We start from the raw sequence: 15,101 nt of genomic DNA, 5'->3' as shown, positions 1-15,101 counted from the left end.
GTTCAGTCCAATCCGTTGATTAAGAATGGAAGTCAGGTGGCATATCCTCATGTGCGCGCTTCATGAAAACACCACCCCCCACCAATCAGAAATGGACCTCGGAAGAAACAAGGGTTAATAACTGCCATAACTAATTACTTTAAAACCATCAACACCTTAAATACATTTAAATATATCAAACCAGTACTCACATCATTCACTAGTATATGGTTTAACCAAATCTTTGAGATATCAAAATCTTCAGGCAATATCAAAGATATAAAATGATTCATCACCTATCAAGTGAAGGATGCGGCTCAGAGCTCCTTCACACTTCCCAAACAGAGACGTCCTGCTGTAATCTTTGTTGCTGTGGATGTTCCTGTTTCCACTGTCATACTCCAGAATCAGGCTCTAAAATGTACAGATGGATCTGAGAAGATTTGATTCCCAATCATGAGACAGAAATCAGGTTTTTGGTAGGTTTACAGTTTTTCAGGATTCCTAAATCAGAAGGTGGAGGAGGTGGAGCTCACAATGACTGCTGCTCTTCAGCAGGCTTCATGAAACTAGCCAATCAGAAGAAAGTAGACTTTTAGGGCGGGTGGCCTTAAAGGGGGAGGAGCTAAAGCAGCTTGTTTTAGTTAGAGGATAAAATGAGAGGCTACACCAGGGTCCAGGATGTGATGCATAAAGATTAATGTGAACTGCATTAAGCAACAATAATCAAAGATATTCAAACAGGCCTGTGCCAGCAGGGACGAAACTAGTGTCACTAAATCTATCAGCTCTTCACTGGCTTCCATTTAAACATGTTGGTATAATTGTGTTTCTACTGAGCAAATTTAAAATGCTTTTCTTTTCCAGTCTTTAAGTTGTTTCTCATGAATTGTAGTGGACACACACTTGTTTTTGTTGTTGTGGTTTTTGTTGAGGTCCAAGATATAAACTGATTTTTAGCTGATCACAAATATTATTTTTCAGACTGAGCAGCTGTAACCTCTCAGAGAAACGCTGTGAAGATCTGCTGTCAGTTCTCAGCTCCCAGTCTTGTAGTCTGAGAGAGCTGGACCTGAGTACCAAGAGCCTGCAGGAGTCAGGAGTGAAGAAGCTGTCTGCTGCAGTGGAGAGTCCACACTGCAAACTGAACACTCTCAGGTCAGAACAATAGATATTCTGTTTGTTACAATCTGACTAAATTAACCAAATAAATTATTTTAGCAGATAAAAATCAACCATATTAATATGGTTATTAATAAAAGAAATAAATTATTTTCATTATTTCTAACCTGTTCAACACAAGACAATTAAAGATTCTTTAAAATGCAGATTAATACAGGTTAGTTATTGCTAATTGGTGTTGGTTACACTCTAACAACAGTGTTTGTATGATTGTTAATGTTTTAATTTTCAGACTGAGTATCTGTAACCTCCCAGAAAAAAGCTGTGAAGCTCTGTCCTCAGTCCTCAGCTCCCAGTCCTCTAGTCTGAGAGAGCTGGACCTGAGTATCACCAACCTGCAGGATTCAGGACTGAAGCTTCTGTCTGCTGGACTGCAGAGTCTCACTTATAAACTGAATATTTTGAGGTCAGATCAAATGATATTTTGTTTTTCAAAATGAACCAATTATTGATTTGACCCATTGAAGGTTAAATGCATCCTTATGTTGTATTTTAATAAGAGACCAAGGATTCTGGGGAAGAACAATAAAACAGACTTAAATATTGCTAAATCTACTATCTCTTCACTGCACACTGATGTCACTTTAACAGAAATGTTTGTTGGTCATTGGTCATCTTCTATTTTTCAGATTGAGTGGCTGTACCCTCTCAGAGAGAAGCTGTGACGCTTTGTCCTCAGTTCTCAGTTCCCAGTCCTCTAATCTGAGAGAGCTGGACCTGAGTAACAACAACCTGCAGGATTCAGGACTGAAGCTTCTGTCTGCAGCAGCGCAGAGTCCACATTGTATGCTGGAAACTCTCAGGTCAGCATTCAGACTTTTCCACTGATTCATATTATTGTACAAATGGCTAACCTTTAAGGAATTATCAAGGGGCCTTGTAAATTTTCCTTTTGATGGATTATTGGAATCTGATTACTATTTACATCCCCCCCATAGTTTCCTTTCATAGTGGTAGGATTAAAATATATAATAAAAAGTCTAAATAGATAAACACGAAAAATTAAAAGATGGTTCAGAAAAAGTATAAAAATGTAGAACAAGGTGAAAAGTTTTAAAGAAATTTAAAAGTATTTCTAAGCTAACTTTAAATCTACACTGAAAAACTGAGTGGGAGCTGCAGCTTTTTAAGCTGGTACAGATTTTAATACTACAATAATGTGCCCACAGTAACCATCTGGAGAGGCTGCAGAGCCTGAGGCAGGTGTAGACACATTCCTCAGTAAAGGGGCCGGCTACAGTTTGGGGCACACAGGTGTACCTAATAAAATTACGTGAGTGTGTGTTGTTGTTGGGTCGTATTAGCTGTGTGTTGAAATAAATGCAAGACGAGAGATCTATGTTGTTCAGACTGTCATGAAAAGATCAGATACATCGCATAAAGGCAAAAAAAATTGGAATTGGGTCAATTCAGGCTGCAGTGTGAACGTAGCCTATGTGGCTGTCTACGGTGTCTCCGCTTTCTCACTCACTACGGCTGACATGACTGCTGGACTGAACCCCACAGGGTTCAGTCCTGGGTCCATTATTATTTTCTTTTTATATGCTCCCTTTAGCTGGCATCATTCAGTATTTTAAGGTGATTTCTTACCATTTATATGCTGATGATATTCAGCTGTATATGTCTTTTAAGCCCCAGCAGCTGGATAGGTTGTCCACCCTAGTCCAGTGTTTAACCCGGATCAGTGAGTGGCTCTCCAGTAATTACCTAGTTTTAAATGCCAATAAGACTGAGACTATGATTATAGCTCCTCCTGAGCTATATATAAAAGTCAGTCAGGCTCTTGCCTCTTTTTGTCCCACCGCTAATTCCAGCATCCGTAATCTTGGAGTAATATTTGATTCCTCTTTGAGCTTTGACTCACACGTAAGAGCTCTGTCTCGTTCCTGCTTCTTTCATTTAAGAAACATCTCTAAATTACGACATATGGTCTCCAAGGCTGATCTGGAAAAAATTATTCATGTATATGTGTCTTCGCGTTTAGATTATTGCAATGCCCTGTTTACTGGCTTGGACAAATCATCTCTTTCACGTCTCCAAGCAATACAAAATGCTGCAGCCAGATTATTAACAAATTCTAGCAAGCAAGCTCACATTACTCCTATTTTACGTTCCTTACATTGGCTCCCAATCGATTTTAGGATTCAATTTAAAATTCTCGTTTTCACATACAGAGCATTAAATGGCCAGGCTCCAGATTATATTTCCGAGCTTCTCATGAAATATACTGCTTCTCGCTGTCTTTGTTTGCAGGCTCAGAATTTGTTAGCTGTTCCCTGCACACAACTAAAGACTAGGGGGGACAGAGCCTTTCAGTCAGTGGCACCAAAGCTGTGGAACAGCCTGCCTCTACATCTATGCTCAGCTGACTCTGTGGATTCTTTTAAAAAGCAGTTAAAAACTTTCCTTTTTAAAAAGGCCTTCTATTGAGAAATTTTAATTAATTTTAGTTTTAGCTATTATGGTCTTTAATTATTTTTAGCTTTACATTATTAGTTTTTAGATATTATGGTGTTTATTTACTGTCTGTTTTTGTGTGTGTTCTGCATGTACAGCGCTTTGTGACTAGTGTCTGTGAAAAGCGTTAAATAAATAAAATTTACTTACTTACTGAGTGCCGCTGAGTCACGTGACCGCAGGTACCTATCAGAGCAGAGCAGGTAGGAGGGGGCTGGGCAAAGAGGGCCTTCATGAGAGGAGCGATGTGTTGCAAAGTCTGCTTATTATAACCGACTGAGTCCCGGGTTTTTTGGGCTTGTTTTTGAAAGCGAAGTTGCTTATTTGGACCTGACTTTCTGTCCAAGTGAAACTCGTGGATTATCTCTCGGCGCGCTATAATAAAGCAAAAGACGAGTGGTAGGTAGTTTGTCCGTTCCAAGCCCCCGTTTCCTGTTTATCGTTCCCACACAAGTTGACTGGGCGCACACCCAAACAAACACTCATAAGAGCCCAGAGTGAGGAGGCAGTGCAAGAATGAGCTCCAGTAAGTGGGGAAAATATAGAAAAAGAAATATAATAAAGAGTGTGAGAAAGAGAGCGCACTTACAGAATGGAGATGGGAGACAGTGGCGCAAAAACTGGGTGTGCACTACATGCAATGCATAGGGGCGCCTCAGAAGAGGGGGGCGCCAAAATGATGCGGCGAAATTATTTATGTATTCGGCATTTTCTGTATTTAACAGCTGTGCACGATATGATCAACAACAGAGGCATGGCACTGATTAGGCACCCCTGTGCTCCTTCACCTCCCCTCCTCCTGCCTGCCCCCCCCCCTTACACGCAACCTTTTTTTTTTTTGTTTGTGATTGATGGAAAATAAAAGCCTGTAATAGAAATCTTGTAAGTCCATGAATAAGTCAGATTTGCAGGCATGAACACAGTAAACCTAGACAGGGTGTGTGTGTGTGTGTGTGTGTGTGTGTGTGTGTGTGTGTGTGTGTGTGTGTGTGTGTGTGTGTGTGTGTGTGTGTGTGTTTGTGTGTGTGTGTGTGTGTGTGTGTGTGTGTGTGTTTTGGAGGGCTTTTTTATAGAGCAACAAACTCTTTTTCCAGGCTAAATGAGCATCTTCTAATTTAGTGAGACGCCATTCCCTCTCCAGCTTTCGGGTTATCTGCTTTAAGCTGTGCGTTTGTGAATTATACCACAGAGTCAGGCACTTCTGATTTGAAGCTTTCCTTTTCAGAGGAGCCACAGTATCCAAAGTTATACGCAGTGAGGATGTAAAACTATTGACGAGATAATCGACCTCACTGGGAGCAGAGTTTAGGTAGCTGCTCTGTACTGTGTTGGCACTGAAGAGCATAATAATGAATGAATTAGATCCTTAAACTTAGTTACAGCACTTTCACAAAGACTTCTACTGTAATAAAACTTATTCCCCACTGCTGTGTAATCCATTAAAGTAAATGTAAATGTTACTAAGAAATGATCAGACAGGAGGGGGCTTTCAGGGAATACTGTTAAGTCTTCAGTTTCTATGCCATATTTTAGGACAAGATCCAGAGTATGATTAAAGTGGTGGGTGGGCTCCTTTACATTTTGAGAGAAGCCAATTGAATCTAACAATAGATTAAATGCAGTGTTGAGGCTGTCATTCTCAGCATCTACATGGATGTTAAAATCACCCACTATAATGATTTTATCTGAACTGAGCACTAAATCAGATAAAAAGTCTGAGAAATCAGACAGAAACTCTGAGTAAGGACCAGGTGGACGATAGATAATAACAAATAAAACAGGTTTTTGATTTTCCCAATTAGGATGGACAAGACTAAGAGTCAGGCTTTCAAAAGAATGAAAACTTTGTCTGGGTCTTTGATTAATTAATAAGCTGGAATTGAGGATTGCTGCCACTCCTCCTCCTCGACCTGTGCTTCAAGCATTCTGACAGTTACTGTGACTCGGGGGTGTTGATTCATTTAAACTAACATATTCATCCTGCTGTAACCAGGTTTCTGTAAGGCAGAATAAATCAATACGTTGATCAATTATTAAATCATTTACTAATAGGGACTTGGAAGAGAGAGACCTAATGTTTAAAATTAAGGTGATTTCTTACCATTTATATGTTTATATGTTATATGTTGATGATATTCAGCTTTATATGTCTGAATAAAACATTTAATTGTTTTATTCTTTGGTGCAGTTGATGAAGCTGTATCATTTATTGTTTTTTAATTTTTATGCTTAAATAGCTTTTTGCTGATTTTAGCTTTGTTTTTTGGTGGTCTGGGAGCAGGCACCGACTCTATGGGGATGGGGTTTTGGGCCGGCAGGAGGAGAGAAGCTGCAGAGAGGCATGTAAGACTGCAACTCTGCTTCCTGGTCTCAACCCTGGGAAATGAGAAATGAGAGCTGCGCCATCCAAAGTGGGATGGATGCCATCTCTCCTAACAAGACCAGGTTATCCCCAGAAACTTTGCCAATTATCTATGAAGCCCACGTCGTTTTTTGGACACCACTCAGACAGCCAGCGATTCAAGGAGAACGTGCGGCTAAACATGTCGCTCCTGGTCTGATTGGGGAGGGGCCCAGAGAAAACTACAGAGTCCGACATTGTTTTTGCAAATTTACACACTGAGTCAATATTAATTTTAGTGACCTCTGATTGGCGTAACTGGCTCTATAAAAAAGCCCTCCGTAAAGCTAGGACATCTTACTACTCATCATTAATTGAAGAAAATAAGAACAACCCCAGGTTTGTTTTCAGCACTGTAGCCAGGCTGACAAAGAGTCAGAGCTCTGTAGAGCCGAGTATTCCTTAGCATTGACTTCATGGATTTCTTTACAAATAAAATTTTAGACATTAGAGAAAAAATTATTGGTAACCATCTCAAAGATTATTCTTCATGTTCGGCTGCTTTCAGCACTGCTGGTATTTGTTTAGACTCTTTGGCTCCAGTTGATAGTTACTTCCTCCAAACCAGCAACATGTTTGTTAGATCCCATTCCTACTAGACTGTTCAAAGAAGTCTTTCCAATTATTGATGCTTCTATCTTAAAAATGATCAATCAGTCTTTATTAGTTGGCTATGTACCACAGGCCTTCAAGGTGGCTGTAATTAAACCTCTACTTAAAAAGCCATCACTTGACCCAGCTGTCTTAGCTAATTATAGGCCAATCTCCAACCTTCCTTTTCTCTCAAAGATTCTTGAAAGAGTAGTTGTAAAACAGCTAACTGATCATCTGCAGAGGAACGGTTTATTTGAAGAGTTTCAGTCAGGTTTCAGAATTCATCACAGCACAGAAACAGCATTAGTGAAGGTTACAAATTATCTTCTTACAGTCTCTGACAGTGGAGTCATCTCTGTTCTTGTCCTGTTGGACCTTAGTGCAGCTTTGATACTGTTGACCATAACATTTTATTACAGAGATTAGAGCTTGCTATAGGTATTAAAGGTACTGCACTGCAGTGGTTTGAATCATATTTATCTCATAGACTCCAATTTGTTCATGTAAATGGGGAGTCTTCTTCACACACTAAGGTTAATTATGGAGTTCCACAGGGTTCTGTGCTAGGACCAATTTTATTTACATTATACATGCTTCCCTTAGGCAGTATTATTAGAAAGCACTGCATCAATTTTCATTGTTATGCAGATGATACTCAGCTTTACCTATCAATGAAGCCAGATGACACACATCAATTAGTTAAACTGCAGTAATGTCTTAAAGACATTAAGGCCTGCTTATAAATTCAGATAAAACTGAAATTCTTGTTCTCGGCCCCACAAATCTTAGAAACATGGTGTCAAACCAGATACTTACTCTGGATGGCATTACTTTGGCCTCCAGTAACACTGTGAGAAATCTTGGAGTCATTTTTGACCAGGATTTGTCCTTCAATGCACATATTAAACAAATATGTAGGACCGCCTTTTTTATTTGTGCAATATTTCTAAAATTAGAAACATCCTTTCTCAGAGTGATGCTGAAAAGCTAATTCATGCATTTATTACTTCTAGGCTGGACTATTGCAATTCATTATTATCAGGCTGTCCTAAAAGCTCCCTGAAAAGCCTTCAGCTGATCCAAAATGCTGCAGCTAGAGTACTGACAGGGGCTAGAAAGAGAGAGCAGATTTCTGATGTCAGTCCTAGAAATCCTAAACAAGGAGCAGGAAAGGAGTTTGAGTGGATCAGCAGGAACAGAGAACATGGGATTTTTCAATAGCACATTGCAGCATTCAGGCATGAATCTAACACACTCACACAGATTGATGGAGAGCTGCATTGTCACAGCTTTGATTGGTCACAGATTGAGCAGAGAGAAGTGACTCTCTGTGTGCGCACTGCTGAGAAAAAGCAGCTCAGTTCATTTGTGCTCTGTTTCAGTCAGATCAGCATTACTGAGGAGCAGGAAGTGGAGCTCAGCTCTAAACACTCAGCGTGAGGACTGAGTGAAGAGTTTGAGGACAGAGTTTTGGAGCTGCGCTCACAGCTTTGAGCCGTCCATGCAGAGGCTCATTCTGATAACATGTCCCCTCCTAAAAACACTCCTCTGAGCATCCATCACAACCACAGCAGATAGAAGATGGGCTTTGTTTCTCTCACTGATCTTTGTGGGATTCATTGAAATCTTCTCCTCCTCAAAGCGAAACTCCTCCAAATCCAGATGCCATCAGGACAGCAGCAAAAATCCTGGTGTCCACAACTTTGAGTCCCAAACTGACTCTGAGCCTCTTTAGTGAATCCAGCAGCTTTTGAACTTCCAAAGAAGTCTTTGAGCTGCAGACGTCAGGAAATCTGAGCCCAAATGTTCCTTTTTCTTTCAGATTCCACCTTTGGAATGAAGCTTTTCACAGGCTGCTCTCCTTTAAATGAGCTGCATCAAACAGCAGGGGAAGAACACACTGTGCTGAAGGAAGATGTGGCTTTTGTAGTCCATCTTCTGCACATTGTAGTTCCAACACGTCGGACATCTAGCATCACGTTGTTAAGGAGAGACGAGTTTGAAGCGGTTCAGATTCTCAGCGCTCTTCTCTTTTCCTGAGTCCTTATTAATTCTCCTGCCACCTCCCAGCTTAGGAAAAGGAGATAGGAGACACTTTTAGGATGTCCACTTTGTGTCAGGCTCAGTTTGTCCTCCTCAGGTGCTGCCTGCCTCTCTGGATCCTCCTTCTAGTTTTTCATGGCTTTTTCTTCTTCACTTTGTTTCCATCAAACTAATCAAAGGTTCAGTCAGTCTGCTTCTGCATCTGGATTTGGCTCCTCTCCTCCTCAACACTCCAGGACATGACAGGATACCAAGGCCAGATGTTCTTGTGCAGCACAAACACTTTTTCAAAGCTTTTTCCAAATGTTGAACTTGCTGTGGAAGCAGCTCCCAGTTTGAGTCCAGGAGACAGACCCCCTCTCTGCTTTAAGATCAGCTTCAAACTTTCCTTTTGGATCAAGCTTCTAGTTGGAGCTGGATCAGGTGACCCTGAAGCCTCCCTTAGTTCTGCTGCTATAGGCTCAGGCTGCTGCTGGACTTCCCATGATGCATTTCTTCTGCACTCCCCTCTTTTCCCTCCTGATGCTTTGATCTGCCACTACTGCAGCTCCTTAACTTTGCTCTTCTCTCTCCTTAGTTTGTGTTTGGTTCTAGTCTCTCTGAGCTCATCTCTGCTCTCTTCTCTTTGCCCTCACACTGAAACCAGTCATGGTCCGAGCTCCTCCTGGAGCCTGTTTTCATTGGAAGCATCTTTCTGTCAGAGGGAGTTCTTCCTTCCCACCATCATCAAGTGCTGCTCACAGTGGATTGTCTGATGGTTGGGGCTTTCTCTCTAAGATTGGAGGCTGTTACCTTACACTGTTACACAACCTGAGATGATGCTGTTGTCTGTTGGCAATTGTCACTTATAAATAAAGCTGCATTAAATTGAATGGATGGAAATGGATAGATGTTATTGTATGTGACAAACAGGAAATGATTGCTCATAGATGGATTATTGTTTTGTGTGTCTGCAGTCTGTCAGGCTGTTTGATCACAGAGGAAGGCTGTACTTCTCTGGCCTCAGCTCTGAGCTCCAACCCCTCCCATCTGAGAGAGCTGGACCTGAGCTACAATCATCCAGGAGACTCAGGAATGAAGCTGCTGTCGGCCGCACTGAAGGATCCACGCTGGAGACTGGACACTCTCAGGTATGGAGAGGATGTCTGATAGAGGAGGAAGAGCTGGAAGCATTTCCTGTGTCCTTCACTCACTTCCTGTTTGTTTCATGCACATGTGACATCAACAATCACACATGCAGGAACATTTTTCCTTTGCTCACAACAAAAACACTCTTGGAAGTGAACAATAAGGGATATTAAGGTAGGGGGTCTCCAAGGAGAACTTCTCCAGGAACAAGTTGTAGATATCTCAGGATATTTAACAGTGCAGGATTTTGGGAAAACTCATTTATCCCTCTGAGCCTGATTCAGATCAGATGAATGTGTGCACAGAGAGGCCGAGGACATATTGATCCTAGCTTCCTACAAACACTGGAAGCAGGAAACTGTTAGCCTAGCTTGATCCAAAGAAGAACAAACTGATCACAGTTTTCTAATCAGAGCTGTGGTAGAAGCTGACAGCTACAGGGAGATGTTTTCATTTAAAGGCAGCAGCCCTGCACAAATGCATTTCTGTCAGAGACAAAGGTCACAGTGTGCTTTGAAAAGCCAACACACACTATAAAATAATGGAAGTGACAACAATGCAATAAATCAGTGCATTTAGAGAGGAGCCAGGTGCAGATCCAGAGGCAGGAAGGAAGTGAGAAAAAGGAGCGTTTATTGGGCCAAATGCAAAAGTCCAAAATGAGGAAACACAAAGTCCATCAAAGAGAAATCCAAAGCAGGCACAGGAAAAGAGGACAGGATATCCACTGGGAGCTACCTGCAAACCAGAGACAGGTGGGAGCAAAGCACAGGTGCAGACGCTGAGAGAGCTTTTGGTCGGTGAGAGACGAGCTGATTGGACGGTGTGTCCGTGTCAGGATTGGTGGGCTTTTGGAATTCTTCCTGGATGCTGTTGCTGCTGTCGCTTGTTCTTGGATTAAGGATTACACACTTGGGACTGTGAAGGAACGGTGGGAGGGGTCCTGACCCACAGCCTGGATAGGCCCGCTCTGGTACCCTTACCTGTTTCTGGTAGCTTCTGACCAGGGCCGCTGCTAGGCTCTGAAACATTGGGGGCGGAGCCTAAAAGCTTTAGCTGTCTGTTCTACATATCCACCCTTGAGCTCCGCCCCTGAGCTCCACAGAGGAAGTTGTTCTTCTTGGTGTGATTATTCTGCGTGATGTAGTCTCAGATTTCAGAGCCAGTTTTCCATTTTGAGCTCATTTCCAGCTTCAAGTCTTTTAACAACCTTGTGCAGTTTGCAGAACTTCTAAGTTCTCAGCTGGAAGACAAAAGCTGCAAATTCCCTTCAATGAGTCATTTTGAATTGATGTTCAAATGAAGATTCAAATGTTGTTCCAGTGTGAAAACAATGTGTAACTGGAAGATCCTGTGAAGCACTGCTGAAAGACAAAGAGCCCAACACGTGGACATCCTCTGTTCTAACATCATTTCAGCTGTTGGGTTAAATCCTCTTGACTTTTGTGCCTTTCTGACTGTATAAAGGACACTTTGAGACAAAAACAGGAAAACAATCTGATGGTGCTGCAGACTAATCCACAGGATCTGATCTCCTTGATCCATGGATCATTTTCCTATACTTGTCATATTCAAAGGTCAGACATCTTCAAGCACAGCTGTGACTCTGTCACTTCTTTTCCTCTACTTAATGATGGAGAAGAAGTTTGATGAGACCAGTGCTGCATTTGAATGCTTTCTTTCTCATCAACAACATCCAGACTGAAAGCTTCAAAGAATGAACTCCAAAGTGTTCAAACAGGCTCCCACTGGCCATCACTGCCTCTGCCTGTAGCCGGGTCAGACCTGCAGCTGCAGGGTTTTGATGCTGATCTGAGAACAGTTCAATGATGCGGTCGTCCCTCGTGGTGCTCGCAGGTTCGCTTTCATCGGCCCTAAAGGGAAATTAGCCGTGCGGCCGAGCCAGAACAAAAACATGTAGAAAACAGAGACGCAGACGCTCAGAGGAAGACAGGAAATAACCTCTGACCCCCCTCCTCCTTTCAGGGCGGAGCCTGCTGGAGTGCGATGGCTGAGCCCAGGTCTGAGGAAGTGTAAGTGTGTTTTTAATGTGATTGATGAAAACAAAGCAGCACACATTCAACCATCTTCAAACTGTCACATCACTCATTCACATCTCTGATGTCAGGAGTCATCATCAAAGTGTCAATCAATGAACAGATGATGGATCAATAACTGCAGCTGGATTGTGTTTGTTCTCTCCATCAGATTCCTGTCAACTCACAATCGACACAAACACAGTGAACACAAAGCTACAACTGTCTGACAACAACAGGAAGGTGACATATGTGGAGGAGGTTCAGTCATATCCTGATCATCCAGACAGGTTTGATGGTTGGACTCAGCTGCTGTGTAGAAATGGTCTGACTGGTCGCTGTTACTGGGAGGTCGAGTGGAGAGGAAACGTTTATATATCAGTGAGTTACAGAAGAATCAGAAGGAAAGGAGGCAGTGAAGACTATGTGTTTGGACACAATGATCAATCCTGGAGTCTGAGCTGCTATGATGGTCATCCTCAGTGTGTTAGGCATAATAAAAGAAAAACATCGTCCTCTTCCTCCTCCTCTTCCCCTGTCTCTAACAGAGTAGCAGTGTATGTGGACTGTCCTGCTGGCACTCTGTCCTTCTACAAAGTCTCCTCTGACACTCTGATCCACCTCCACACCTTCAACACCACATTCACTGAACCTCTTTATCCTGGGTTTATGTTCTGGTCTCCTGGTTCCTCAGTGTGTGTGTGCTGAGCTGAGTGTAAAGAGCGTCCTCCTGTTAGAGAAACACTCTGACTGTTGAACAGATAGTTCAGTCTGTACATGTCTGTCTCTTTCACTCACAAACACGTTTTCACATTCATGGATTCAATCAGTTGATGTTTGAAACTGTTCTCAATGATTCCTTGTAAACTTCTTCCTCTTCAGTCCTTTAAAGATGGAAGCTGCCATTATTCCAGGATCCACATGTTGTTTTTCTGTCTTTTTCCACTCAAAGCTTCACAGTGAATATCAGGATGTTGTTTTTGTTTTTTTTCTTTTTTTTTTGACCTGTCATGTCTGGCAGTTTTCGCAATCGGAATGATAATCCGAAGGCATTATTGTACCAAACATATTTGCTTTCACAAGACGTGCTCTATAATATTTTTCTATAGGCTATTCTTGTTAATTTTCTTTTTTTTTAAATTTATTTTTGCCAGATCTGACAGAAGAAGAGAGAGATGGAAAGCAAAAAGAAAAAAGAAAGAGGAAAAAAAGAAAAGGGGGGGGGGGGGGCAGGAAAAAAATAGAAGATAAAAGGTACACGTACATACACCTTCACACATATTATTTTATTTATATATATATATATATATATATATATATATACACACACACACACAGACACAGACACACGCATATACACACACACGCATACAGTCTTGCTGTAGTTTGTAGTAATGTATATGTGTTCCTCTGTCATGGAACATACTCAATAATGAGGGCAAGAAGCTGCAACCACACTCCCACGGGATCCAGAGGCAGGCAGAGAAAGACCCAGGGGACCCGGGTCATCCACGGCCCACCAGGAGCACAGAAGACCCGAGACCACACAACCCAATGGCAACTGCGCGCACACCCCAGAGGAGAAAGACCCCAGACGGGGCCCCCACGGTCAACGGGCAAGAGCCCAGAGAGCCAGAGGCAATGAGCAGCCCGCGCCTCCAGCAGGCCGGCCCCCCCCAGCACGAGCCGAGAATGCAGCCCTGAGGCCCCAGGCGCCTGGGGACCGCCCGACACTCAGGAACCCAGCCCCGAACTACTAGCCAGTCCCTACCCCCGGCAGGGTACATGAAACCCGGGTGTGGGAAGACCTGCCCACCCCCTCCTCCCACTCAAAATGGTTGGGGTGATATGTTAGGTGTATGTGGGTGCGTGTATTGAGAGGAATGTACATGACTGTATGATAGCTACAGTGCTAATAAAATTGGGGGGACAGATGTAACATGCGCACTGGACAACAGCGCCCATCTACACCATCCCCCCAAGGCCCTCAATGTCTAAGATGTAGATAAAATTGAGGAGCAGGCAGCAGCAAACAAATAAGTGGAGCCACTTCAGCAGCTCCACCTACTAGCCATGGTGTGATACACCTGCCCCCCAAGGCCCTATGTGTACTATGACGTGTTGTGAGCTGTACAGTGTAATTAAAAAGGGGGGGTGGGATATCATGCAATGCAGTGAGCAGAGTCAGGGAAATGGCCCAACCCTACGTGTGTGTTGTGTTGTGTTGATTGAGTAGGAGGAGGGGAAGGGCCAGGATACATATGACCGGGGCTAGAGACTACCCCCGGAGGAAGAGAGCCAACTAAATACTGGCTCATCGGACACCCAGGTTTCCTACACCCAACTGTAGGGCAGGGAAGGCAGGTCCAGGGCCTGCAGGGGCCACACCCCCAGAGCACCGCCGTCCCCAAGGCCAGCACCCACCACCCACACCGTAGACAGACACAAACACGCATACCTACACACACACACACCTACCTACACACACGCCCACACATACACACACAAAAAGACGACAACAAACATCACGCCCACACCCAAAGGACAACAGCAAACATCCTATCCAGGGTTATTATAGTTAACGAAAACGAACGAAATAACGAAAACTGAAATTGAAAAAACATTGTCGTTAACTGAAATAAATAAAAACTAAAATTAAAAGGAAGAAACGACAACTAACTAAAACTGAATTGTGAGTTTACAAAACTAACTAAAACTAACTGAAATTATAGATATTGTTATTTTTTCAAAAGTCTTGTGGATTGATATGAAATCATTTTTTTCCTCTCTCCGAGTTTAAGCTCGGAACGCCGTCGGGCAAATGGGTGCGCATGTGCGTGCGTGCGCACACCGCGCTGCTCCTCAGAGAGTCCCATGTGGTGTTTTTTTTTTTTTTTTTTACTATGATAGCACAGATAGCAGCGAGTGTCTTGTTGTGGATGATGTTGTGGATGATGTACGGAACACTTCTTAGTCAGGAAAAAAAACACCAACATCAAAGTAGACCTGAGAAGTGCACACAAGGCAGCTACGGAAACCGCTCTCATCCTACAAGGCAACCCGGCCTGCACCTCCAGAGAAACGTGACTACTCGTCGGGTCAACGCAGCCCACAACGTTGTGTTTAGTCTTTGTGCGTTTCCGGCTACTTTATCAGTCAGATAATAACAATCAGGACTAATAATCAAAGCATCAATATAAGGACTCACAAATGTCAGCAAATTCCTGGAGGGAGCTGCTGAAACTATGGGAATGGACGTGAAGAAATGAAGAAAGTGAAAA

Source organism: Archocentrus centrarchus, unplaced genomic scaffold (assembly GCF_007364275.1).
Source record: "Archocentrus centrarchus isolate MPI-CPG fArcCen1 unplaced genomic scaffold, fArcCen1 scaffold_41_ctg1, whole genome shotgun sequence".
In the NCBI taxonomy this organism is placed as follows: domain Eukaryota; kingdom Metazoa; phylum Chordata; class Actinopteri; order Cichliformes; family Cichlidae; genus Archocentrus; species Archocentrus centrarchus.
This window is presented reverse-complemented; position numbering follows the sequence as displayed.